The sequence below is a fragment of the Mya arenaria genome, chromosome 9 (assembly GCF_026914265.1).
Source record: "Mya arenaria isolate MELC-2E11 chromosome 9, ASM2691426v1".
NCBI lineage: Eukaryota > Metazoa > Mollusca > Bivalvia > Myida > Myidae > Mya > Mya arenaria.
In genome coordinates, this window is record NC_069130.1 from 37,613,768 (window position 1) to 37,629,547 (window position 15,780).

A 15,780-nucleotide genomic window follows, 5' to 3' on the forward strand; every position below is an offset into this window, starting at 1 on the left:
CTCTGGTGTTCCATACCATTGTCTCTGTGGCAAAGTTGATGGCCTGTGATACTGCTCTATTTTGAAAACAGCAAAGAAATAACGGAGGCCTTTCTAAGCTTTATAAAACTTAATATACGTTCATGTGAAGATGGTAATCATTTAATGTATTAACACTTATAACCTCTGCCTAATGTTCTAGGTTACTGTACCCGATTACCAATAATTAACATGCGTTTTTTTTTAAATTTATTTGATTAATGTTGGTTCATATCTATGTAACATGACTTAGTAATAAAATGAGCTTTGAGTATAGCTGAGTCCTTTTAACAAGCCATTGGCAAACACATTGGTATCACCGGCAGCCGAGCATACATAATTGTGTTTTATGCAATAGTTTATGGTTATTATATACGATAAAAAGTATTAAATGTTGATAACCTGTATACTATTATTCAAGGTTTTATACAATCTAAATCTGAAAAACCGTACGTATATGTATATACATAATAATTATAAACAGAATAATGCCACTCAGGTTAAGAGTACGTGTGTTAACTCATTATTATAAAATTATTACTTTTGGCAAGGTTGCACATTTAAAAAAATGATTGGTAAATAGTAATTATTGGATAAATATTGGCCAATCATATTGCCATACGTTATTTGATAAAAATGCTTTGAATCTTAAATCCTGTATTAAATTGGTTATTTTTTTGGTTTCGTCAAAATTAGCCAAATTGTTAGTTTTGTTATAATACAGTTTTGCTGAAAGAAAGATTTTACATAAACATCTTCTTGGTATGGTACGATTTGTATAAAATTGCGTAACAGCGTCGAAATAAAAACAAAACAACATAGGATCTTACAAAAAAAACTATCCATTTAATATGATATTTTTTTAGCATTTTAAAACGCTAACATAAGTACCGTTATGTTTCCATTGGTGATATTCGTATGGTCGCAGTAACAGGCAGTCACCGACCATTGCCCAGAAAGCAAACAATTTGTTGTCACATTGTACTCTGATGTGCCCTTAAAGCAATTGAACAACAGAGAGTCTTCCTTCGTGTACACATCTTTTACTGTGTCATTCTGAAATAAAAGTCGTACATGATGTTGTACATGTACGCAGTCGAACGCAGCTTCTTAAGTGTACGCGTGTTTTTAACTATTATTATTCAATTATTGTTGTCTTGAATTAACATACACCTTAAAATTTACCACTTCAATCAGCATGTTTTTATTACATGTCACTTTACAATTTGTGGGCAATTTATATATCGGCCCGATTCTTAAGAACCTTGATAAAGTTACCAACATTGTTAACGTCATAGTTGTTAACATTCAAAACGGTACTACTCTTAAAGTTGTATAGGCACAATTGTGTTCTGAAGTATTTTTTAACAATATTTTAGGCTATTGCTTTAACTGTTCTTGTTTTATTTAAATATATGAAAACATTATAAGATACATTTTGTATTTCACAATAGTTGACAACTTTAAAAACGTTGCTAAATTTGTTCAAAGTTCTGAACAATCGGGCCATTGTCTAATTCAACTCTGTGTTAAATAGTTCTGTTATACGTTATATATTCAGGGGTGTAACTTCCTACAGGCCATATATAGGCCACGGCCTACACTTTCCTTAAGAAAAAATGAAAATGCCAAAATATGAATTGAGGTTCTAAAGTTAAATGAAAGGAAATTGGTGTATTGTTAATGTATTTGTCAGTAGGAAAATATACGACGCTAAAATGCAACTCCAACAATCTTGCAGAAAAAGATTTTACTGGGGGCATACCCCAAAACCGTCATAGAAATCGGTCTACAAATCATATTTAACCAAACTACGCCCATGATTATGAGCGATTGCTCAACAAAATAAAACAATACCACTCACGAGTAGAGTGCCATTGTGCATCTCAAGATGTGTGCAAAATAGCGAGCAAACCAGCGAAAGATATCCCCAATCTCCGTTTGGGGAACACTGGGCCGCTGTGGAGCCTCCGGTGATATACGACGAATCATCACACGTGTAGCTTGCTGTCATGTTGTCGGTGAAGAGGTCAACTGTGTTGTTCTCGGCGCCATTTCGCAAATAGGGAAGAGAAACACGGGTGCAGTATTTGTTGCACTCAGTGTCTGGTTTAGCCCATGTACCATTCTCAAAACAAGACAAATACGGCGTTCCTTTTGAGGTCAAGTAGGACCATTGGTCACACTCATATTTTGCTCGTTCGTATATGGTATACATCCCCCCTGACCGTACATGGGCGTTTGTTACAGGAGGTATTTCAGCCTGGTGGCACTTTCTTTGACAGTTCATGGCTGACCATTCCCCTGTTGGTTTGCAAACGACTACATTCCTGTCGGTGGAGTAAAGCTCATTGATGCAGCAATATTCTACGGTTGTATTTTCTACAAATCTGACACTTGATATGGAGCGAATGCGAAAAGTGGCGTTGTTGCTAATAGGGGGACATACTTTGGAGCATCTGAAGTTTGTAGTAGTGCTAAAGCTGCCGTTTGTCTGGCAGGTTAGGACATTTTTACCAACCCCAATCATACCATCAGTACACACCAGAGTGTTCTTGTGTCCAATTTTCGTCGGCAATTTTGACATAAACTCAGCGTGTGTTATGTTTGTTTCTGAAAAGCAGTATTGTCGTTTGCACGTGTATTTGTCGTCTTTTTCAGCACTGCAAACGCTGTTCCTGTCGCACGTATGATTTTCGCATTTTCCGAAACCTAAGTTAATGGGACTCAATCCTAATTTTTCATCATTGAAATCACTCTTTAAAATGTTAATGCATTTTTTCTTTCCATCCGCTTTGAAAGTTTTTTCTTCACCAAGAAGACACAACGGCGCTTGTCTGTAAAAGCTTATAATATGACAGAGTGTTAATTCGTTACAAACTCTAACACAGGTGTTAAGTGTTGCGTTTCCGTCCAAAATGATTTCAAAGGCATTGGATATACATGGCCCTGTGTGCAAAGATAGTCCGCTGTTGTTTTGACCACTCAATACAGATTTAAAATTTATAATTTGAAAAACTATCACAAAACAGAATTGTTTTGCGATCAAGTTCAATTTTCCCATTTTGCTACATCTATAACGTTTTTTTTAAACAAGTATGTATTTTTCTTGTAAATTAATTAAAGGAGAAATCATGAGAACTATTTAACATTTATATCCAATTAATGCCCATAACCATGCGTGTGTTACAAAAGACTCCGACTTGCGAAGCTACTAGAATTTTGTATTTCTGTCGTACAATAACTCTTGGAATCATGGGTTTATCATTTATTCAACAGCCTTCTACAAAAGTATTGTTTAAAATAATAAAGTTGCATTGGAAATGTTGAATACAAATTCAAATTGCTTTTGACTGAATAATTATTCGTGAAAATAAGGGTTGTCACAGAACGTGACAAATGTCCCCGATTTCGGCCTTGTCATTAGTATAAACTATAAAACATATATGTTTTAAAACAGGTTTAATTAAAATCCAATTTATCTTAACAAACGCCTTCAAAAGGAGATCTATAGATCTACGAAGATTGGTTGAATGGCCGATTACACGACATTGCTGAGATACTAACTGTTGTTCATCATTGATAAACAATGTGACCTTGACATCTGAAATTAGAAGACAAATGTCAAGCGCGACATACATTCCAATGGAGCTTGACAATTTTGTTAATTTATATTAATTAATTAATTTATATTAATATTTAGCTAGGTAAGTGATCTTTTATCTCCTGACCTAAACGTCGTTTGGGCTCATCTGCTGGTCACGACCAACCTGCCTACCAAGTTTAAGCCAACGCGTTCTTAGGTTATTGATTGGAAACCATCGTTACGGACGGACGGATGACGGACGGTTGGAAGATTCGACTACTGTATCCCGCCCTTTGGGGTCATGCAAATATTGAAACTAATAAAAGGTTGAGAGCCCCCTTTGTCAAGCAAACATGCGTAGTAAAATAATAAAGCAACTTATTTATTATAATTGGGCCGATTGTTTCAGAACTTAGTTCAAGTTATCAACGTGATAAACGACATCGTGATTAACAATCGGTCCATAGTCTCTAATGAATCGATGATTTGCGAGTTAAACAAAACAAATACGATCACAAGTAAAACATTCTGTCAAGAAATTAAATAAAGACTAAAATGGTCTAATAGGAAACATATCCAATAGCGCAATGGAATCTACGGGGACGCACAAATAAATCACCTTTTATTGCTCTTTTTATACAATTCATTAATCAGTCAGTTAGAATGCAAAGTGAAGTTATTTATAAACGTAGAATAAACAAACATAGAACTAATATACATCATTTATGAATGGACGATAAGTTAGTTCCTTATTCCTTATTCCTTATTCCTTTTTCGAATAAGGAATAGGGAACTGGTTCCTTATTCCTTATTCAAAATAAATAATTGCAGATATGCATTAAATCACTTCTTTGTGATATTTTCATCACAATTAAACAACTTTGTGAATAAAATAATGCACGATAATAGAAAAAAATTGAATAAGGAATAATAACTTTTTAAGTAATACATTTTTTTCCAATAACTATGCAGAAGTGGTCTACATAAAAAGTTTACAGAAATGCATTGTCTATTCAAGAAGGTTTTAGTGCTTTTAACGCCACTTTCTTAAACCAATATACGGGTTATGAAGATAATTTAATGGAAGGTTATTGTCCCAAATAACCTTTGTAATTTGGTATATTAAAGCTGCACTCTCACAGACTTACCGTTTTTACAACTTTTTATTTTTTGTCTTGGAAAGAGCAAATTTTTGCGTAGGTATCTGCAAACCAATGATATAAGATTTTTATATTAAGTTCAAAAATTGATGTTTTTTGCATTTTTCTTAAACCGTTAGTAACGGTTTAAGCCATAAAACATTAATTTTCGAACGGAAATATGAAAATCTACAATCTGATTTCTGATAATCTTCCATTAAATTATCTTCATAACCCGTATATTGGTTTAAGAAAGTGGCGTTTTACCTTAAACTATAGAAAGCTTGCTTCTGGCCTGAAGCCTCGGTTTCGTCTCAGCTCTCCAGAGCTCCCTGTTCCTGGTTATATCTATTGAAATTATCTACTAACTAGGTACCAGAATCGGATGATGTCACAATTCTGACCTAATTTCGTGATGATTTCCCAAAAGCTTCCAAAAATATTGATCGGTTAATCGATAAATGTTCCTTATTCGGAATTTGGAGCGTTTCTAAAGCACTTTAAGCACTAAAACTCTCTAAAATAGACAATACATTCCATTAAACTTTTTATATAGACCACTTCTGCACAGTTATAATGTCGAAAAATGATAAAACGAGTAAGTTAACATTTTGAAGATTTCCAGATTTCTGTTCCTTAATCGGAGTTTGATACGTTTTTAAAGCACTTTAAGTACTAAAACTCTCTTGAATAGACAATGCATTTCTTTAAACTTTTTATATAGACAACTTCTGCATAGTTATTTTGTCGGAAAGTGATAAAACAAGTAAGTTAACATTTTGAAGTTTTCAAGATTTCTGTTCCTTATTCGGAGTTTGGTACGTTTTTAAAGCACTTTAAGCACTAAAACTCTCTTAAATAGACAATGCATTTCTTTTATATTTTTACAAAGACCACTTCTGTACAGTTATATTGTCGAAAAATGATAAAACGAGTAAGTTAACATTTGAAGTTTTCAAGATTTCTGTTCCTTATTCGGAGTTTGGTACGTTTTTAAAGCACTTTAAGTACTAAAACTCTCTTGAATAGACAATGCATTTCTTTAAACGTTTTATATAGACCACTTCTGCACAGTTATTTTGTCGAAAAGTGATAAAACAAGTAAGTTAACATTTTGAAGTTTTCCAGATTTCTGTTCCTTATTCGGAGTTTGGTACGTTTTTAAAGCACTTTAAGTACTAAAACTATCTTAAAGAGACAATGCATTTCTGTAAACTTTTTATGTAGACCACTTCTGCATAGTTATTTTGTCGAAAAGTGATAAAACGAGTAAGTTAACATTTTGAAGTTTTCCAGATTTCTGTTCCTTATTCGGAGTTTGGTACGTTTTTAAAGCACTTTAAGTACTAAAGCTCTATTGATTGGACGATGCATTTATGTAAACTTTTTATGTAGACCACTTCTGCATAGTTATTTGATCAAAATATGTGTTACTTTAAAAGATGAAAATTCACCGTTTCTGTTCCTTATTCGAGTTTGAATAAGAAATAGGGAACTAGTTCCTTATTCCTTATTCGACTTAGTGTGCGTTATAAAGTACTTGGAACACTCCATCCTGCTCAATAAGACAACGCATTTATTCAAACTATTTGATAAGATCAATGTGCAATTGATATTTCGTCAAAAAATAGCATATATGAAGCACTTTGAAATTCAGTATTTTTTCGTAAATTCTGTTCCTTATTCGGATTTTGGAGCGTTTTTAAAGCACTTTAAGCACTAAAACTCTCTTGAATAGACAATGCATTTCTTTAAGCTTTTTATATAGACAACTTTTGCATAGTTATTTTGTCGGAAAGTGATAAAACGAGTAAGTTAATTTTTTGAAGTTTTCAAGATTTCTGTTCCTTATTCGGAGTTTGGTACGTTTTTAAAGCACTTTAAGCACTAAAACTCTCTTAAAGAGACAATGCATTTCTTTAAACTTTTTATATAGACAACTTTTGCATAGTTATTTTGTCGAAAAGTGATCAAACGAGTAAGTTAACATTTGAAGTTTTTCAGATTTCTGTTCCTTATTCGGAGTTTGGTACGTTTTTAAAGCACTTTAAGTACTAAAACTCTCTTGAATAGACAATGCATTTCTGTAAACTTTTTATGTAGACCACTTCTGCATAGTTATCTGATCAAAATATGTGTTACTTCAAAAGTTGAAAATTCACCATTTCTGTTCCTTATTCGAGTTTGAATAAGGAATAGGGAACTAGTTCCTTATTCCTTATACGACTTAGTGTGCGTTATAAAGTACTTGGAACACTCCATCCTGCTCAATAAGACAACGCATTTTTTCAATCTATTTGATAAGATCAATGTGCAATTGATATTTCGTGAAAAAAAATAGCACATATGAAGCACTTTGAAATTCAGTATTTTTTCGTAAATTTTGTTCCTTATTCGGATTTTGGAGCGTTTTTAAAGCACTTTAAGCACTAAAACTCTCTTGAATAGACAATGCATTTCTTTAAACTTTTTATATAGACAACTTTTGCATAGTTATTTTGTCGAAAAGTGATCAAACGAGTAAGTTAATTTTTTGAAGTTTTCCAGATTTATGTTCCTTATTCGGAGTTTGGTACGTTTTTAAAGCACTTTAAGTACTAAAACTCTCTTGAATAGACAATGCATTTCTGTAAACTTTTAATGTAGTCCACTTCTGCATAGTTATTTGATCAAAATATGTCTTAAGTAAAAAGTTGAAAATTCACCGTGTCTGTTCCTTATTCGAGTTTGAATAAGGAATAGGGAACTAGTTCCTTATTCCTTATTCGACTTAGTGTGCGTTATAAAGAAATTGAAACTCTCCATCCCTTTAAATAAGTAAATGCATTTATTCAAGTTGTTTAAAAAGATTAATTTTTGATATTTCTTCAAAACAAATAGCAAATTAAGCACTTTGAAATTGAGTTTTTTTCGTCAATTCTGTTACTTACTCGGTTTTTGGAACGTTTTTAAAGCACTTGAAGCACTGAAACCTTCTTGAATAGACAATGCATTTCTGTAAACTTTTTATGTAGTCCACTTCTGCATAGTTATTTGATCATAATATGTCTTAAGTAAAAAGTTGAAAATTCACCGTTTCTGTTCCTTATTCGAGTTTGAATAAGTAATAGGGAACTAGTTCCTTATTCCTTATTCGACTTAGTGTGTGTTATAAAGAAATTGAAACTCTCCATCCCTTTAAATAAGACAATGCATTTATTCAAGTTGTTTAAAAAGATAAATTTTTCATATTTCTTCAAAAAAATAGCAAATTTAGCACTTTGAAGTTGATTTTTTTTTTCGTAAATTCTGTTACTTATTCGGTTTTTGGAACGTTTTTAAAGCACTTGAAGCACTGAAACCTTCTTGAATTGACAATGCATTTCTGTAAACTTTTTATGTAGACCACTTCTGCATAGTGTAAAAAAATGTATTACTTAAAAAGTTTTTATTCCTTATTAGAGTTTGAATAAGGAATAGGGAACTAGTTCCTTATTCCTTATTCGATTTTTTCTATTATCGTGCATTATTTTATTCACAAAGTTGTTTAATTGTGATGAAAATATTACAAAGAAGTAATTTTATGCATATCTACAATTATTTATTTTGAATAAGGAATAAGGAACCAGTTCCCTAATCCTTATTCGAAAAAGGAATAAGGAATAAGGAACTAACTTATCGTCCATCATTTATGATATGGGAACAATACAAACTGAGTAATTTACGACATGAATGAGTGTCCTTCTTCAAGAGTAAAATGATAATTATATAAAGAACATTAATGACTATTCATAAACATAATATCAATGGCTATTTCTCTTAAACTTAAAGCGCCGTGTAAACGTGGACCAGGTTACTGGAAATCTAAAAATAATCTCCTAGAAAATGCAAAATATATAACATATATATATATTGAAAATATTTTAAAAGAAATAATCCAATCAAATATAACTAGACAAACAAATAGGAATTATGGAAGATTGAAATAAAAAAATACAACTATCGAATTTTCAAGAAGAATAGGGGGAGAATGAAATAAACGTTGAGTCAACTAGGGAAAGAACATAAACAGATTCAAAAAAAACTTTGATAAAGATCAAGACGAAAGTTTATTAATAACCATTAAAAGCATGATAAATGATTTATAACAAATTAAAACTATCGGAGCACAAATTTGCTCGACGGTTGATTTCATTGATCAAGGTGGAAACATACGAAATATTTCTTAGGCTTAGAAAATATCAAGGTAAACAGGAAAATTTATAAACTCACTGAAAGTTAATAATACACGAAATTCCCCTTATACGTCACACTTTAAGATTGATACAAACAATTACAATTATATTAACAACAAATACAATAGATTAAAATGTAGCAAATACATGTGTAGGTCGGTTTACAGAAGAAGGCAAAACTGCACTTTTACAAATTAAATTAAATAAAAGCTCCGGCTTGGATGGTCACACAGCTAAGTTCTATCCACGATTTTCATATTTAATTGGTAATCATGTAATTGATTCTTTAAATGAAATATATGAGAAAGGTAAACTATCTTATACGCAAAACCAGGTGTTTTTTATTATATAAACAGGGAGATCCCGATAATCTTGCTATAAAATTGCTGCGAAAATACTTGCAAAACGTTTGCAATCTGTTTTACCGACAATAATTAATAATGACCAACAGGGGTACTTAAAAGGTAGAAACATAAACTTCAATATAAAACAAATAAATTATAGAATAGATTTTGTTGATCTCTACTAAATGCAAGGAGCCATCTTATTTTTAGATTTTAAAAAGGCGTTTGATACCATTGAATGGCCTTTTTATTTTTAGGGCAATGGGTAAAATCATTATATACAAATATTTATGTTAGATTTTCTAATAACGGATGTATATCCGATGGCTTTAGCATAATGCGAGGAGTTCGTCAAAGATGTCCCCTTTCTGCTCTTTTATTTAAAATAATTGTAGAAGTCCTTGCATTCAAAATAAGAACATGTGAAGCGATTGAAGGAGTAAATGTAAAAAATACTCATTTAAAAATCACACAATTTGCGAAAAATACAAGCCTATTTTTGAAAAAGTACAATGAAATTCCAGCAGCTCTGTAACTTTTTCATACATCGGCAGCGTTTCCGGTATAAAACTCAACAGACTTAAACACAAGGTCTATGGATAGGCATTTCAAATGGCAATGATATTAATAGAATGTTCATTGTAAATTTCACGTCATATTATATCACATCCTTAGGTGTTTATTGTGGAAACAACAAAACTGAATGCATTAACACTAACATGGGGTAAACAATTGAACAATGCCTTTCTTGGCAAAGTCACTATAATAAAATCACTAATGCTGCCCAAACTTGCATATCTAGGTCAAACTATTTTGATTATTTGACTTTAAATCATGTTTTTTAAAACGGTTAACTTTTTTAATTTCATCTGGAATGACAAAAGAGATAACATTAAGCGTACAACTATAATAGGAAATAATCGTAGCTGGTCTGTAAGTTCATGACTTTGACTTCTTGTCCAAAATATAAACCAAACGCAAATTGGAAAATAATCGCATCATACCTTCTTGATCAATTCGGCTCAAATTATCTTGTCTTTAGTATGAATTTAGACTCACTAAAATCTCTTTTAACTTTTCAAATCTATTCTATATCAAATAGGCTACTGTATCTACAAATCGGACTTTACTTTGAGAAAGGCAGAACTGTATTAACTTTAGGTAAATATCATATACTGACCTTTTAATTATCCAAACACTATTAAAAAAGGAACTTTATAGCACTCTTCTCTACAATAAATTCATTATGAAATTTGAAATCTGAAGAATATTTTGTAAAAAAAACCAATAAGTTATATGTTTAACGAGGATATAGTTGTTGTCATGATTGTCTTGTTCATTATCTGTCATGTTAAAAGGGTAATAAAAGGGTAATTTCAGAAAACAAACGGATCGCCATTAAGCGATTCCCAAAAGAAAACAAAAAAGCAAGTTCCAATTTTACACAAAACATGTTGGCGAAAACGAAAATAAAGTGGTGTACATTATCAGGGGGTCCAACGTGTTTTGTGTTTTCCATATTTTAAGTGAGGGAAATGTGTGATGCTCATGTCTTAATTACACTTTTATTAACGCACGCTTATTCTGATTCTGAATCACACAAAAACTGCATAAATCTTCCTCGCCTAACATAAAAGGTGTTTAAACATATAAAAATCGGCGTATAGTGCCCATGTAAGTGCACTAGCCGTCGAAGAGAAAAAAAGATGTAACAAATCAATTAAAAATAGCTAAATTAGGTACAAGACTGGTACGCTTTGACTAAAAACATAGTTTTAAGTCACGCAATTTTCTAATTTCTCTTTGTAAACAAGCAATCGTTCAGCTTATACACTCAATAACATTTTTAAGGCCTCTAGAAACATAGGTTAAAAAACCATGAAAAGCTTACACGTGTGGCCTCCTGGTAGGCGTATTTATATTGCGAGAAAAGTGACCCTCTGATTATTCAGAGTAAAATTTTTACTCGCTGTTTGTAAAACGGCATTACCGACTAGCGTACACAACAGCCACACCAAACACTGACACGCTGTACATTTGACTACATTACTGACGGGCATACACAACAGCCACACATGTAACACACTGACACGCTATTTATAAGACGGCATTGCCGACGGGCGTATACAACTGCAACACAAATTAAACACTGACACGCTGTACATTTGACTACATTACTGACGGGCATACACAACAGCCACACATGTAACACACTGACACGCTATGTATAAGACGGCATTGCCGACGGGCGTATACAACTGCAACACAAATTAAACACTGACACGCTGTACATTTGACTACATAACTGACGTGCATACACAACAGCCACACAAGTAAAACACTGACACGCTATGTATAAGAAGGCATTACCGACGGGCTTACACAACTGCCACACAAATTAAACACTGACACGCTGTTCATTTGACTACATTACCGACGGGATAACAAACAGCCATACAAGTTAAAACACTGACACGCTGTACATTTGATTTACATAACTGATGGGCATACACAAAAGCCACACAAGAAAAACACTGACACGCTATGTATAAGACGGCATTTCCGACGGGCGTACACAACAGCCACACAAATTAAACACTGACACGCTGTACATTAGACTACATAACTGAAGGGCATACACAACAGCCACACAAGTAAAACACTGACACCCTGTTCATTAGACGGCATTACCGACGGGCGTACACAACTGCCTCACAAATTAAACACTGACACGCTATGTATAAGACGGCATTACCGACGGGCCTACACAACACCCACACAAGTAAAACACTGACACGCTGTACATTAGACGGCATTACCGACGGGTGTACACAACTGCCTCACAAATTAAACACTGACACGCTATGTATAAGACGGCATTACCGACGGGCCTACACAACACCCACACAAGTAAAACACTGACACGCTATGTATAAGACGGCATTATCGACGGGCGTATACAACAGCCACACAAGTAAAACACTGACACGCTGTACATTAGACGGCATTATCGACGGGCCTACACAACACCCACACAAGTAAAACACTGACACGCTATGTATAAGACGGCATTACCGACGGGCTTACACAACCCCCACACAAGTAAAACACTGACACGCTATGTATAAGACGGCATTATCGACGGGCGTATACAACAGCCACACAAATAAAACACTGACACGCTGTACATTTGAATACATAGCTGACGGGCATCCACAACAGCCACCCAAGTAAAACACTGACACGTTATGTATAAGACGGCATTACCAACGGGTGTACACAACTGCCACACAAATTAAACACTGACACGCTGTACATTAGACGGCATAACTGACGGCCATATACAACAGCCACACAAGTAAAACACTGATACGCTATGTATAAGACGGCATTTCCGACGTGCGTACACAACTGCCACACAAATCAAACACTGACACGCTGTTCATTAGACGGCATTACTAACGGGCCTACACAGCTGCCGCACAAGGAAAGTCAGGAGTTCGAGACTGGATGGCTTCTTAAGGGCCACCCACCAAGCTGCTGCTTGAATAAGCTGGCTGTGGAGTTGGCAAAATGTAGTGAAGTATGCGCATATGGTCATAATCTGCAGCCAAACCGATTTCTCAAACCGTAAAACTACATTTTTATAAATACGTGTCCAAATTGTTTTGGACGGAAATGATACAGTGGAAATATTTTTCGTTGCCAAACTGTGGAAAGTTAAATCAGATATTTTCAATCGACATAAGCTGTCTAAAAGTTCCAAGAAAGCAGGTCGGAACGAGTAAGATAAGGGGGATTTTGTATAAATAAAAATGATGCGTAACTTCGAGGCGGCGCCGATGTGTCATGTTGTTCGACACTTTGATTGTGCGATACAGATTGGATACAATGATATGTGAGTCAGGTCACTCACGCCTAGTTTTAGTTTAGCACTATTAATTTACTTTACCCTGATTATATTTAAAGCTGACCGCTTAATTATAGGATCACGCTCGTTTCCTGGTTAATAACCGTTCTTATATGGTACCCTTTTACTTTAACTAGAATTGATAATCCTGAAAGAATCCAAAGATCCGCTCCAAGATTCATCACCAAAGATTATTCATCTCGCCAAGAAGCTGCGTCGCTGCCATGTTGAAATAACTTGAATTGCCATCTTTTCAAGACAGATGGAGGCATCACAACGTTTAACCTTCACGTACCATATGGTGAAATAGCACGTGACGGCCATTGACATACGAGACTGCCTTATTCCTCAGATACGTTCAATTAGGAATAACACTTTTAAAGATCATATCAATGACAATTAAGTAAAAAATACATATGTAAAACAATGTTGTTGCTTTTCAAAATCGGACAACTTCAAACATTTCTTCTTTATCAGAACTATACTGTATAAGACTGGAATAAACTTAGTTACTCATCTGAGAACTTTTACTAACGCGGAACGCGCACTCCCCCGTCGCCAATATTGGGGGAGCAAGACAAATCGGCCCCTTACCAAATCGGCCTACTACCAAATCGGCCCCTAAGACGTTTCGGCCCTGCCATTTCGTCCCCTTAATTAAAATGACTCGAGACGTTTCGGCCCCTTAGTGATTTTCAATAGAGACATTTCGGCCCCTTAATTTTATTTTATTTTTTATATTGAGTATAAAGAAAAACATTGTAGGTCGTCTTATAAATGTCAATGAGATCTGTAAATAAGTTGTAAATAAAATCTTTAAATTTAAAAATAGACAGATATGCATGAAAAACATTGATATGACTGATATAAAAATATGATTAAAATCTAAATAACTATTAACCCTGATTTTTAATATAAAATGTTAGAAAATCTAAGAAATTTTATTTGTTATAACTGTTAATTATTAATTGATCATTAAAGACTTCAAAGAAAATTTGTCTTTGAACCATGCGTTCTTTTTTGCAAGGCAAACTGTTAGTGTTGTGGGTGTGAAAAAGACATTCAAAGACGTGTGAATGAATAATTGTCTTTAATTTGTTAATGTTATTTAGAGTTGATTGAAGAAGATTTGAGTAATATAAACAACGTAAGTATACATATTAAATCGTTTCTAAAAGTGGGTACCATTTGTTTTAAACGTGTTGCGTTTTTTAAAAATGCCTTTACATTTCAACCATTAATTTGTTATCTATGTGGTATACTATTGCTCCAGAATAATTATTAATTATTATTTTTGACAATTAGTGTTTTATCTAAACATAATTAGGAAATAATGTTTGTTTTATAGATATGAATTGCAAACAAGATACAACTTGATAGTTCAAATGCATTTTAACAAGAGTAAAACAATATATACGTAATAAAAAGTGAAATAATATTCTGTTTGAGGTGCGAAGAGATATTTGGTATTAATCTAAGTGTGAGAATTAGCGGTTGGGAAAGTCGGAACAAACCTTGTAGACGTATTTATAAGCTTGTAAACACAAAGTGTCACAATTTCAATGCCTGATACCTCTGTGGAATGTGACAATTCGCCATAAGACCGTCTGTCTAAAATCACCGTTTAAGCCAGTATGGTTTTGCATACGTATTCAATATAAGATTAATAATAGTTTTTTTTCATCCTTATATATACCTGATTTGAATATAAATAACTGAATTTCATAAAATTTATAACTTGTATCGAGAGCGTTACAGGAACATCAACGCCAGGATCATGGATGAGTGGGACTCATACGATTCGCATAAGGTCACCTGCGAGGAGTTCCTGAAAAATGTTGGTGCCATCTACGGCGGGCGATAGGTGTTTGGTCAAGACTGATGTTAGACAATGGACATGTCATTATACATAATATTAGCAACATAGTTATGTAAAACATTTAAAGATTATTTAAAAAAAATGAAGTTTAAACATTTCTTCTTCAACTCTATTTCGTCTTATAAAAATATCTCGTGAATAAATCTTTACATGTTTTCAAGTGTACAGATATTTTCTTTAAATCTATTTTTATCTATATCTTTGTATGCATGTATATAGCTTTGTCTCTTAAAATAAAAAAAAAATGAAATTACATGTTTATTACTTATATCTAGAAATAAAATAAAAATATGTTTTCAAGTGTACAGATATTTTCTTTAAATCTATTTTTATCTATACCTTTGTATGCATGTATATAGCTTTGTCTATTAAAAAAATAAAATGAAATTACATGTTTTTTACTTAAACAATGTATTTAGATATAAAAAATAAAATAAAAATAAGGGCCGAAACGTCTCGGTAATCAGGGGCCGAAACGTCTACGGGATGGGGACGATTTGGTAAGGGGCCGAAAATGTAACCGTTTGAGCTAGGGGCCGATTTGGTAAGGGGCCGATTTGTCTGGTAGCCAATATTGGTATGTACGACGTACCATACCTGTACAGATACAGATCTACATAATTTATAAGCGGTAATGTATTTACATGGGTAAACTACATCAAGTAAAAAATCATTTTATTATCCATAAAG

At 33.4% G+C, this 15,780-nt stretch overlaps 1 long non-coding RNA gene across 1 annotated transcript in view; it reads left to right on the plus strand.

Moving 5' to 3' along the window:
- The window catches only part of LOC128246728 (uncharacterized), a 117,211-nt gene that overhangs the window by 34,638 nt on the left and 66,793 nt on the right, over nucleotides 1–15,780 (plus strand). The gene's annotated exons all lie outside the window — the stretch shown is intronic.